Raw genomic sequence first — 13,645 nt, forward strand, 5'->3', positions numbered from 1 at the left:
AGAGAAGGAAAGGAAGGAAGGAAGGAGGGAAAGAAAGTAAGGTATCTCCAGGAAGCAGGGAACTTGGTCTTAATTTTATCACTACTACTAATCATATGAGTTTGGGCAAGTTACTTTTTTACTGTGGTAAAAAAAGACACACAACATGGGATCTACCTTCTTGACAACTTTCTCACTGTACAGTACAATATTGTTAATTATAAGCACAATTCTGTACAGTGGAACTCTATGACTTTTTCATCTTGGACAAGCCACTCACCTTTATAAGTTTTCCCCCTATACTTCAGGGGATTCTGGACCTTCAGAAAAGAAGTAATGAGAATACATTTTGAATGGTATAACATGTTTAAGGAGAGTAAGGGATTTTGACATTTTGGTTGTTGTGTTCTTGGTCTTTTCTTGTGCACTGGAATCAGCTGTTTTAGAGCACATTTTTGAATATTGATAAAAGGCTTTATTTCTCATCCTATAGTAGTGTGACTGCTATAGTGGTGGAATGGATGGTCACATATAGGTAGACAGAAATGGGAGCATTTTCAAGGAAAGCCCTTAAAAAGATAATTTCATTTAAGATATGTACATACATGAGGCAGAATGAACCACTCTAAATTTCTTCTTTGCTACTGTTGGGTTATTGAAATGCATGCCGAATGTGTCATTTTCTACTATTAGAATCATCTCTCTATGATATATGTACCTTGGATGAAGATTGGGAAACATATGGAGGAAAGTACTCACCACTATGCCAAGTGAGGATGGCAAGTATGGACACATGAGTGACTGTCTCTGCTGGTAAAGAATATTCCATAGGTATTTAGAGTGAAGCTCTTTTCCCTTTGCAGGCATTGAATAGTTGTTCTTTCACATTTTCGAACTGCAAATAAGATCTCATACTTACGTACTAAAATTAAAGTTACAAGACTCTTAGGTCAAGTGAAATACTTTTATAAAACTACACACAGAACACAACCATAAAAGAGATGAACAACTAGTGTGTTTGCCACAAAGTAAACTATACTAACCAATAAATTTAACTGCTGTCTTGAAATTAGAGTGGTTTGTTTTTAATGGAATATATATTTCTTTTAAGAATTGAAAGCTTGAAATTAAAGAATAGAACAGATGCCCCAAAACTCATTTAATGTATATATTCACTAAGTTTTAATTAAAATCTTATATACTACTTGCAAAAAGTACTTTTGTGGTAACTACTATATGAGTGTTTTCTAGTTTATGGTTTCATACATTCCAGGACCTAACAGTTTCACTAGTTCCTTAGAAGAATACCTTGGCGTAAAGGTCATTAGCTACACAAGAGGGAAGATGAAATGAGTTACATAAGCAACTTCATAGTCTAGATAAAGAACAGATTGCATGCTTGTATACAATTCTCTCACATAGTAATAAACAAGCCTTGGCAGTCTCTTAAATTTCTACTGAGTAAGGTCATAGTTGGGTGTATATATATGGTATAACTGAGCCTGCAAAAGGGAATTAAGTCACCTACAGTATAGGAGAAGAAATGAGAAAATAGACACCACAGCATCTGACATATATTCTCAAGGGATTAAATATCAGTGGAACCACAGACAACTAACTCTAATATAACATCTAAACTGCTGCTGTAGTATGTGAACTACCTTGAAGCCAATCTTGGCATCAAGTCATATTCAAAAGAGTCATCAGTTTGGAGTCTACAGAGCACTGAAAAGCACTTCATAGCTTACCAAAATATCTCAAATAAGTGTCAAAAGAAATTACATGACATATCATAGTGCACAATACCCTAAAATCCACTTATGTTTGCTAGACTCCCCAAAGTCCTAAATGTTACAGGAGTCCTTACTCTACCAATCTTCTATATGATTCTATCCAAACCATTTCTGTTTTTCTCTTAAGCCATTAATTCCAACTTGCCAGAATTATCTCCTCTCTCCTTTGTGTAATTTTGTAGATCAGTGTAATTGTTCCCTGATGAGTCTAGCTCTTCATCCATTATCACAAATAACTCAGAAGTTTCAGATGGAAACCTCCTTATGAAGCAGAAAGAGAGAGAGAGGGAGAGAGAGAAAGGTTTCTAATTATTTATATAGATGTCACATTACTGCTATAAAAAGTATGCAGCCTTGGGATTGTAGAGGAATGCTATTCTTCTTTCTTTTTATTATTTACTTCCCTTTTTTGTTTATTTTACTTTCTTTTCTTTGTTCTCTTTTCTTTATTTTTTTCCCCTTTGTATGTTAGGAATGTTTTTGCATAAGTGAAATTTAAATTGCCCATTCTTCTGGCACTTTTTAAACACTTAAAGTCACATGGCATGATATGTGTGGCATGATATGACTTAAAGTCACAAGCCATTATCAGGCTTGGGTCAACCTATTGTGCCTCAGCTAGTCACAGAATGCCAATCATCTAGAAGAACTGAAGGTAAGTCTTGCTGTTAATTGGGGTGATGGAATATACTGTAGTCATTTGAACTCCACCAACTGTACCTAAAGCAGTCTTTCTCCCTCTCTCTCTTTCTATCTCCACCCCTTTCTCTTAGTTCATTGGTAGAGGATGCTTCTCAACAGTAAAGTGAACCATACATAAAGCAGAAGGGAAAGATTTGAAAAAAATAAACAAATAGTAACAGGATTTCTGGAATCATTAAATTGGGTCCCCAGAATTTTGTGACAATGATGAAGCTATTTTTAGACACTCACCTCTTGCCTATTCAGTGGAAAAATTTTGATACACCTGCTTTTTAAATTTAAACTTCAGCACCTTCTAGATGTAATATTTGTGGCAAATTACTAACTTTTCTTTGTTCCAGTTATTATATCTTGAAAAGGGCAATGTATATGTCATAGAATTAAAGGCTTTAAACAGATAGCATATACAAAGCACTTAGTGTATGTTTAACAAACAAAAATCTGTCAATAAATGTTTCTTAGCTCTTCAATTACTTTTATTTAATAGAGCATATTTTTCTGAAATAATCTAATAACAGGTTACTCTAAAGGGAAACATTTTGTCAGGGAATTGATTGCCCTGAGGGCATTCAGAATTAAAGCTTCATATGTATTAGTAAAATATTAAATTCATTCTATATTAAAGGAGATTATAAAATGTTTGAGCTGGTAGAATCAAGATATAATTTTTTCAGTAAATTTTATCTGTTGGAGATGATAATAATTGAACTCTTATTTCTATTCATCACAAAGCTTCTTTCACTATATTCTTTTTGTTAATAAAGTATTCAAAGATATAAAACATGGAAGAAAAATTAAACATCATGAATTCCAAATTTTACCTGATTATAGTTTATCAACATCTGAATGAATATCACAGTTTCACTATAAGCACAGTGATGTTTTATATCTTGCACTAGATACCATAGAAACCATTAAACTCTATTTTTAATAAACCTTCTCCATAACTGGTGAATTGCAGTTGTTAAATAATTTCTTTTTATAGTAAAAGCTTTACAATTAACAAGCCAGACAGTGATTCAAGTCATTATCAATTTCTCTGTGATTATTATATGTTCCATAATAGTCTGCACCTTATTAATATATAAATTAGGCAGCAATTTAAAGAGCAACATCATTAGCTTTGGTTTTACAAAAAGATGAGAAGAAATTATACTTTTAACTCGGTGGAGTCCCAGTGTTGCAAACTAATACCAACGTTTTCAGAGAAAGGGTGTAAACAAATAATGCTGTACATAATTTTGAACATGAGTTTTTCTTTTTTCTAAGCATATCTTCAGGATAGCCTTCTTTACTGTTTTTTTACAATTGTTTACTTTTTATTTAGATTTCAAAATGGAAACAGAGTAGCACCTGGAATCTCATGTGGTTACACAACAGGAGACTTACTTGATTAGCTATGTTAATATTTATAGTCCAAAGGTATACCTATAAGAAAAATTAAAATGATCCCAGAAAGAAAGCCAAAAATGTAATTGCAATAAATCTGAAATATTGTGTGGTTGAATCTAAAAAAATAGTGATAATGTGAAACAATAATAATATTATTTTAATTAAGGAGATAAAAATTCAAGACAAAACTCTGGGAGACTATGCCTTTTTCAGGAGAAGACTAAAGAAAATAATTAACTTTATATGTTGTTAATTTATTATATTCATTTATAATTTCTAAGGTGGGGATTTTCAGTTCTGATTGAGATAGAGCAGTTAGCAGCAAATGAGCATTCCACCTAGTATAAAACATAAATAAAATGCATGTAATAAAATAAATAAAATACATAAAACATAGAAACATATAGGAAGAAAACAAGTTTGAAGAAAGTGTAGGGCTTTGGGGTAAAAAGAATCAGAGAAAATTCTGGAGAAAGAAAAAAATCAGAAATCAAAAAATGGCTTCTGCACCACTTCTAACTTGGGAGCAATTGTTAAACCTAGGAATATGGAGAAGGATGAAAATCTGTTACAAATTCCAGGAGAAGTTTCTGAGAAAGGATAGAGAAAATATAAGAACTCTGGGTTTAAAGACTCATGCACATAGCCATAGCCAATTTTCCTTCAGTAAAATACTGGGGCTGCATTGGATATGAAGCTAAAAGTTTTAACAGAAAAACTCTGAAAAACATAAGAGAGTTTTTCACTAGTCTCATGAGACAAAGATTAAAGTTTGTTAACTAATAGGGAAAGAACCCCACAGAATACATCATATACTTAGTTAAAAACAAAAGCAAAAAACCCCCCAAATCTGGAAAGCAGTATAAATCAGGTAGACTGAATTTTAATAAAATTACAACCCAGCTCTTATTTATCATAATCTGTGGTTGGATTAAAATGATCAAACACCACTTTAAACATATAGTGAAATGAATAATGGGACTTTTATTGATACAGAAAATAACATGAAAATATTATTTGAGTCTCTACACTATTTTAGAAATCTAATGTCTGGAAATCAATAAGAAATAAAAAATCATGACCAAAGACAGGATCATAGGGGAAAAAATCAAGATAAAAGAAAGTATTAATAGATCTATACATTATATACATATTGGGGTTATGTGAAAATGACATTGTAATAACTATGGTAAATATGTTCAAGAGAGTAATAAAATTCATGAAAAGATAGATTCACCCAATAATTGGAAACTGTACAAAGAATCAAATGGAAATTATCAGGTATATATCTGACCAGAAGAGTTTAAAATCAGATTAAATGCAGTAGGAGATAGAATTATTGAGCCAAGTAATATAACAATGAAAAATATTTGAACATATGTATAGGAAAAAATTAAAAAGTATTATAGGAAATGCCAGACTCAGAAAGAAGGCCTAATCTAATGTTGGTAGAGTCAATAAGTAGAGGTCATAGAAATGAGGCAAAATTAATACTGGAGCAGGTAGTATTGAAATACATTGAAAAACTAGTTAGAATACATTTAAGAAGTATTGAAAAATTCAATAAATTGTGATAAAATGAAAAATACCCTTAGGTACACTCTACTAAAGTCATCAAAATTTAAAGAAAATAAATAAATAAAATAAAAGCAGATAAAGAAAAATTGTCACCTTTACTTCAAAGCAGTAACAATGAAACAGACAACTGACAGCTGACTTTTCCACAGGTGTGATGGAAGACAAAGGAAATTGAATACACACACATCACACATATGTACACACACAGTTGACTCTTGAACAACACAACATGGGGGTTAGGTGTCCTGACCAACTGCACAGTTGAAAATCTGGATATAACTTTTGGCTTTCCAAAAACTTAACTACTAATAACGTACTGTTGACCAGATTTCTTACCAATAATAATAATAATAAACCCAGCTGATTAGTATGTTTTATAAATTAGATCCATTATATACTGTATTCTTACAATAAATTAATTTAGAAAAAAGAAATGTTATCCAGAAAATCATAAGGAAGAGAAAATGTGTTTTCTATTCCTTAAGTGGAGGGGGTTCATCATGAAGGTCTTTATCCTCTTTGTCTTCACATTGAATAGGTTGAGGAGGAGGAGGGAAAGAAAGAGGAGAGATTGATCTTGCTGTCTCATGTGTGGCAGAGGAGGAAGGGGTGGTAGACATGGAAGGGGAAGAAGGAAAGGGAGGCACACTTGGTGTAACTTTAGAGAAACACATCATAGTTTCTTCCTAATGTTTTTGATTTTTCATTTCTCTAAAAATATTTTTATATGGTATCAATCCTTTATTTTGCTTCTTTTGCTTAGTTTCAGTGCCCATATCATAAGATGGTTCATATTATAAAAGAAGCCAAAAGCAACCTTCAGTTTCCACTGTATTCTTGCTCATAATAAATGGTTATTAAAAGAACGCCTGGAAATTAGGAAATTACCTGGAAATAAGGAAATTAGAAAAAAGAAAATTCCAGTTTCAACATTATTTGTGTATGGAAAGAAAATATTCATAAAAATTATAAAGCCATCGAACTAAAAATAAATGTATTTATTTATACAGGATGGCCTCACAGATTTTTTAGGATTTTGATCTCTTTCAAGGAGACAAACAGGAATGATTTTATGAATTTCTAAAATTTCTTTTATTTTTAAAGATTAATTAAATTAAAGATTAAATTTCAGCCTTGCAAAAGAGCATTAAAAGTGATAAATGATATGTTTATAGATTGGAAGACTGAACATAGTAAAGATGCCATTTTTTCTTACATTGATCTATGGGTTTAACATAGTTTCTATCAAAATCTTAGCAAGTCCTTTTGTAGAAATAGACAAATTTGTTATCTATTTATATTGAAAAAGAGGCTCTAGAGTAGCTAAAAGAATTTTGAAAAAGAAGAAAAACCTGGGAAGAATCATTCTCCCTGAAGTTAAGACTTATTGTATAGCTACAGTATTTAAGACAATATGGTATTGGCAAAGGGAGAGGCACATATATCAATGGAATCTAACAGAAAACCCTGAAGAGAACCACAGAAATATGATCAACTAATTTTTGACAAAGGTGCATAAGCAATTTAATGGAGGAAAGAGCCTCCTCAATAAATTGTGTTGGAATAAGTGGACATATCTAGTAAAACAAAAACAGATACAAGTTGACCTCAATGTAAACTTCACATGATATATAAACATTAACTCAAAATGAATCATGGACTTACATATAAAATGAAAAACTATAAAATTTATAAGAAAAAAGAAGACAATCTTAGAAGTCTATGGAAGGAATAGAGTACTTAGATGACACCAAAAGCACAATCCATAAAAGAAAATATTGATAAGTTGAGTCTCACCAAAATTAAAAACTTTTATTCTGCAAAAGATTCTGGGCTAAAAGATGAAAAGACAAACTACGGATTGAAAGAAAATATTGGCAAATTACATAAAAAAGACAAACAACTATATCTACAATATGTAAAGAATTTTCAAATGTCAACATTAAAAAATCTAAATATTTTAATTAGAAAATGAGCAAAAGACATGCACAGATATTTCACAGAAAATGATACACAGATGGAAAATAAGTACTTGAAAAATGTGTTTATCATTAGCCATTTGAAAAAGGCAAATTAAAATCACAATGAGTATCACTGTGCACATACCAGATGGCTAAAATAAAAAACTAAAGATAACATCGAATGCTGATAAGAATGCAGAGAAACTAAAGTATTCATGCATTGCTGATAGGATTGTAACATGGTAAAGCTGCTCTACAAAATAATTTGACAGTTCCTTTTAAAACTTAAAATGAATTTACTATGTGAACAAGCACTTGCACACTTTGGTGTTTATCTTAGAAAATCGAAACCTTATTTTCATGAAGAAACCTATACATGAATGTTCATAAAATCTTTATTATAATACCCCAAACAATAAAACATCCTTCATTAAATGAATGGCTAATACCATTATATGAATGATTAATTCATATAATACCATTAATGAATGGTAAACTGCAGTGCATCCATACCAAGGAATACCAATCAATAATAAAAAGAGACAAACTATTAATATTCACAAATTGGACAGATCTCAAGGACATTACACTGTATGAAAAAGTCAACATCAAAGGATATATACACATTATTATATAATCTTTGTGAAGTACCATAACCATTGAGATAAAGAATAGATTAAGATTTTCACGGGTGAAGAATGAGGGAAGAGTGATTGTGACTATAAAAAGATAGCATGATGAAAAAAAATAAAAGATAGCATGAAAGTATTAAAGAAAAACTACATGATGCTCTCATAGGGTCAGGAATAGTTGTATGTTCCCACTAGCCAAGCTAGAAAATCTCATAATCCACAGGTCTTTATGCAGAGTACTGAAACGGGTCATGCCTCAGTAGTGGTGAATAAGGCACCCTAAGTTAAACACTGCTCTGTGAATGTTTAAGGTTTGCTCAAGCAAACTTAAAAAGTGAGGCACAAAATGAGCAAACTGTTTGCAAGTAACTTATGTGCATCCCAGTATAAGGTTCACAAATATTTATAGGAAAAAAAAAGTATACAGCACCTAGCAAGGTGAGAATCCCCAATATCTGGCATCTGGTTACACATGGTCACACATGCAAAGATTCAGAAAAATAGAACCCTTAATAAGGAAAAAAAAATCAATCAATCAAAACTGACTGAGAACTGACACAGATGTCAGATTTAGTGGAAAAGATATAAAAACAGCTATGTTAAAATAGAGATATAGAGGAGATAATAAAATAAACAAATAGAACTTCTGAGAGATGACAAATAACTTGAGTGAAATTAATAGTAGATTTGACATTGAAGAAGAAAAAATTAGTGAACTAGAAGGCATAGCAAGAGAATTTCTAAAACGAAATGCTCAGAGAAAAACAATTTAAAAAATAATAGCAATAAAAAAAATCACTAAACTGTGTACAAGTTCTAGCAGCTTTATATATTTACAATGAGATACCCAAAGAAGAGAAAGCAGAAAAAGCAGAAAAATTTTTGAGAAATAATGGCTGCAAAGTTCCACATTTGATAAAATATGTGAATTCAACTTTTTTTTTCCCAAAAAGCTCAATAAAATCTAAGTACAGGACACAAAGGAAATGACACCAAGGTACATAATCCAATTGCTCAAAATGAGAGATAAAGAGAAAAGCTTAAAAGCAACATGAGGAAAAAAAATCATGTTATTTACAGAAAACAAAGATAAAGATGACAGAAGATTTATTCTTGGAAACAGTATAAGCAAGAAAAAAGTGTACTAATGTCTTAAAAGAAAGAAAAAACCTGCCAACCTAAAATTCTATATGCAGCAAAAATAAGTTTTACAAAGTAAGGCAAAATAAAGACTGTCTTAGACATAAAAGAGCTAAAAAAATGTATTGCTAATAGACATTTACTGTAAGAAATGTTATTGAAACCTTTCGATCAGAAAGAAACTGATACCAGGCAGAAATCTGAACCTATACAAATGAGTAAATAGCTTTGGAAATACCTACATGACTAAATATGTAACTTTTTAATCCTTTGAATCTCTCTGCAAGGTAAGTGGTTGCCTAAATAAAAATAATAGCATTGTATTGCTGGGTTTATAAAATATGCAAAGTTAAAATATATGACAACAATGTCATAAAGAGCAGGAAAAGAGAAATAGAAGTCTACTGATGTAAGGGTCTTATACTACACTTTTAGGGGACTATCACCTCAATGTAAACTTTGTTAAGTTAAAGGTACACTCTACAATTCCCAAACCATCCAGAAAATGGCAAAATAAAAATAGTAGATAAAATGAATGACATCATAACAAATACAAATGCATTCAAAGTTAGAAAACTAGGAAAAGGGAAACAAGAATGGATGAGACAAAGAAAATAAATGGCAATGTGATATAAACTTAGTCATATAAACAATTAAATTATCTAAACAATGACTCCAGTTGAAAGGTAAAAGTTGTCAGGTTAAATAAAAAAGCAAGACCCAGCTATATGTTGTTTACAAACATAATTAAAAACTCCGACGCACATAGGTTAAAAGTGAACAGATGGAAAAAGACATAGAATATCTACATTAATTAAAAGAGATTCAGATTGTTATATTAATATCAGAAAAGTACCATTTAGAGTCCATTCAGATACATACAGAATATAATACATACAGCACACCACACACCCACAGACACACACAGACACAGTGACAGACTTTATAATTTCATAGCTGAGGCAAGAGTTTTGAAAACTGTGTTTTGTATGATTTTGCATTGTTTTTTGAGCCAGAAAAGTTCTTTTGTGGGTACTAAATTCTTGCCTTTGGTTATCAAGGACCAAAACCTGGAGAATCCAAACTCTAGAGTTTATAATTTAAGCCTTGAAGTAATGAAAATAGTAAGAATTGTGATGGTAAGAATTGTGATGATAGTGAGAATTAGTAAAATAGTAAGAATTGTGATGCATATGAGCAGTTTCCTGCCACTAGGGAAGGAGAAGATAGGATACTTAGCTCATGACAGGGTAAAACATCAGGGGGAAGCAGCCAGGATTTTATTGGAGGAGGGTGGAAAGTGTACACCACTACAGTTAAGGTAGAGCTAAAAGCTAACTGTAGTATGGTAAGAAGACAGAGGTGGCCCCTTAAGTGCTACAATTAAAAATTTTAAGTGAGAAAAGAAAGGAACAGTTAATGAACAATAAGTAATTAAATAAAAGGAAGCTCATTCTGAAGCAAAAGTATAATCAACAGGATTGGGTTTTAGATATTTACAAGGAGATAAGTCTAGGTGTCAGTAAACTTCAAATGTTTAAATTTAATTTTAAGGATGCACAGAAGCACCTTCATGCTAACATTCAGATATCCTAAAAAGTCCATCCCTGTGAATGTTTTCCATGAGAAAGCTTATTTAAAAGAATTGTGTGAAAAAAATGGAACTTGCTTTCACTAATTGTCATAGTTTAGGAATTTTTCTATATGGTTGAATATTTTGCATATTCAATATTCAATAATAACCATAGTTATCATAGTACAAAAATAATAAACCACTTAGAATTATCAGTGAGGTATTGCAGTGAAGTAGCTAATTTATATGTTTTCCCTTTTGTCCTTCTCCACATGTGTCTAGGAAAGCATTTTTGTCTCCATATTATTTATATATGATGAAATACTACTCAGTGACATGTCCAAATGGTTTGACTAATAAGTGGCAAATTGGGACTGAAGCTACCCTAACTCCATAAACATCACATTTTAAAAAATGTTGACAGATCATGAACTCATAATACCTACAAAAATGTCATAACCAAGCTAATAGTATTTTATATCAGCAATATGATTACCTTTGCACATGCAACTGAAGGCAAAATTCAGTTAATCTAGTTTCCCAGGACTATTTAGCTAGTGCAAGTTCCATCTAGAATTTTTGGGAGTTCAATTTGACTGTCAGGCTGGACTTGATTTCAAGTCACTACTACTTTCTTCTCACCATAACAGAAATAATTTGATTCTGAGCAACTGGCTCTCCTGAAGTTCCATCCTTCTCTAGCCTTTCATGTTTATACTCAGCATTAACTTTCCTTCCCTGATAATCTGATCCTGATCCCAGGCTCCTGTTCTGAGCACTAGGTTCCCACTTTGTTCCAGGGTCCCCTCTCCATACCAGCCATATGACCTGGTAGGTAGGGTCATTAGGCTGTAAGGAACAGAAATTCATCCAAGCTGCCTTAATAAACATGATTTATAATTTGAAATCACATGGAATAAACGTGGAATAGGAATTATTTCAGTATGAAACATCTTTGGAGAACAGCTTCACTCTTTTTGTTTCTCAAGAAATGGTACAGCATGTTGGTTATGATAGAGCCACTTGAATCCTAAACTCAGTGACGTACTAGCTTTGTAGTCTTGGGAAATTATTTCATCCTCCTATTCTGTATAATACAGGTAATAGTACCTATTTCATAGGCTTGTTGTACTGATTAAATGATTTAGTATGGGTAAAGCAGTTAAATTTTTACTGGAATACAGTAAGCCCTAAATCTGTGTGAACTTTGTTACTGCTTTGTGTAAACTTTATGGTCAATTGTTCTTATTCATTTATGTATTTATTTTATTTTACAATATTATGGGGGTACAAATGTTTTTGTAACATATATTGCTATTGTATCGTTTGAGTCAAAGTTATAAGTGTGCCCATCACCCAGATAGTGTGCATTGTACCTGTGAGCTGTGAATGTACCCATCCTCTCCCCACCACTTGCTTGATTTCTGATGGGTGCTATTTTTATATATGCCCATTAGTGTTGATCAATTAGTTCCAATTTAATAGTGAGTACATGTGTTGTTTGTTTTTCCATTCTCATGATGCTTTGCTTAGAAGAATGGTCTTCAGTTCCATCCAGGTTAATACAAGAGGTATTAGTTCACCATTTTTTATGGTTGAGTAGTATGCCATGATATACATATACTACATTTTTTTTTTTTTTTTTTTTTTTTTTTTGAGACAGAGTCTCGCTTTGTTGCCCAGGCTAGAGTGAGTGCCGTGGCATCAGCCTAGCTCATAGCAACCTCAAACTCCTGGGCTCGAGTGATCCTTCTGCCTCAGCCTCCCGGGTAGCTGGGACTACAGGCATGCGCCACCATGCCCAGCTAATTTTTTTTTTTTTTTATATATATCAGTTGGCCAATTAATTTCTTTCTATTTATAGTAGAGACGGGGTCTCGCTCTTGCTCAGGCTGGTTTTGAACTCCTGACCTTGAGCAATCCGCCCGCCTCGGCCTCCCAAGAGCTAGGATTACAGGCGTGAGCCACAGCGCCCGGCCACATATACTACATTTTATTAATCCACTCATGTATTGATGGCCACTTGGGTTATTTCCACATCTTTGCAATTGTGAATCGTGCTGCCATAAACATTTGACTGCAAATGTCTTTTTTATAAAATTTTTTATAAAATGTCGTTTTTTCCTTTGGGTAGATACCCAGTAGTGGGATTGCTGGATCAGATGTTAGTTCTACTTTTAGTTCTTTGAGGTATCTCCATACTACTTTCCATAGAGTTTGCACTAGTTTGAAGTCCATCAACAATGTGTGAGTGTTCTTATCTTTCCACATCCAGGCCAGCACTGGTTGTTTGGGAACTTTTTGATAAAGGCCATTCTCACTGGAGATAAGTGATATCTCATTGTGATTTTGATTTGCATTTCCTTAATGATTAGAGATGTTGACCATTTTTTCATGTGTTTGTTGGCCATTAGTCTACTTTCTTTTGAAAAGTTTCTGTTCATGTATTTTGCCTACTTTTTAATGGGGTTGTTTGATTTTTTTCTTTCTTTCTTTCTTTCTTTTTTTTTTTTTTTTGAGACAGAGTCTTGCTTTGTTGCCCAGGCTAGAGTGAGTGCCTTGGCGTCAGCCTAGCTCACAGCAACCTCAAACTCCTGGGCTCAAGCAATCCTGCTGCCTCAGCCTCCCGAGTAGCTGAGACTACAGGCATGCGCCACCATGCCCGGCTAATTTTTTCTATATATATTAGTTGGCCAATTAATTTCTTTCTATTTATAGTAGAGACGAGGTCTGGCTCTTGCTCAGGCTGGTTTCGAACTCCTGACCTTGAGCAATCCGCCCGTCTCGGCCTCCCAGAGAGCTAGGATTATAGGCGTGAGCCACCGCGCCCGGCCTGATTTTTTTCTTTCTGATGTTATTGAGTTCTTTGTAGATTCTGGTTATCAGCCCTTTATT

This window comes from Microcebus murinus, chromosome 10 (genome assembly GCF_040939455.1).
Source record: "Microcebus murinus isolate Inina chromosome 10, M.murinus_Inina_mat1.0, whole genome shotgun sequence".
NCBI lineage: Eukaryota > Metazoa > Chordata > Mammalia > Primates > Cheirogaleidae > Microcebus > Microcebus murinus.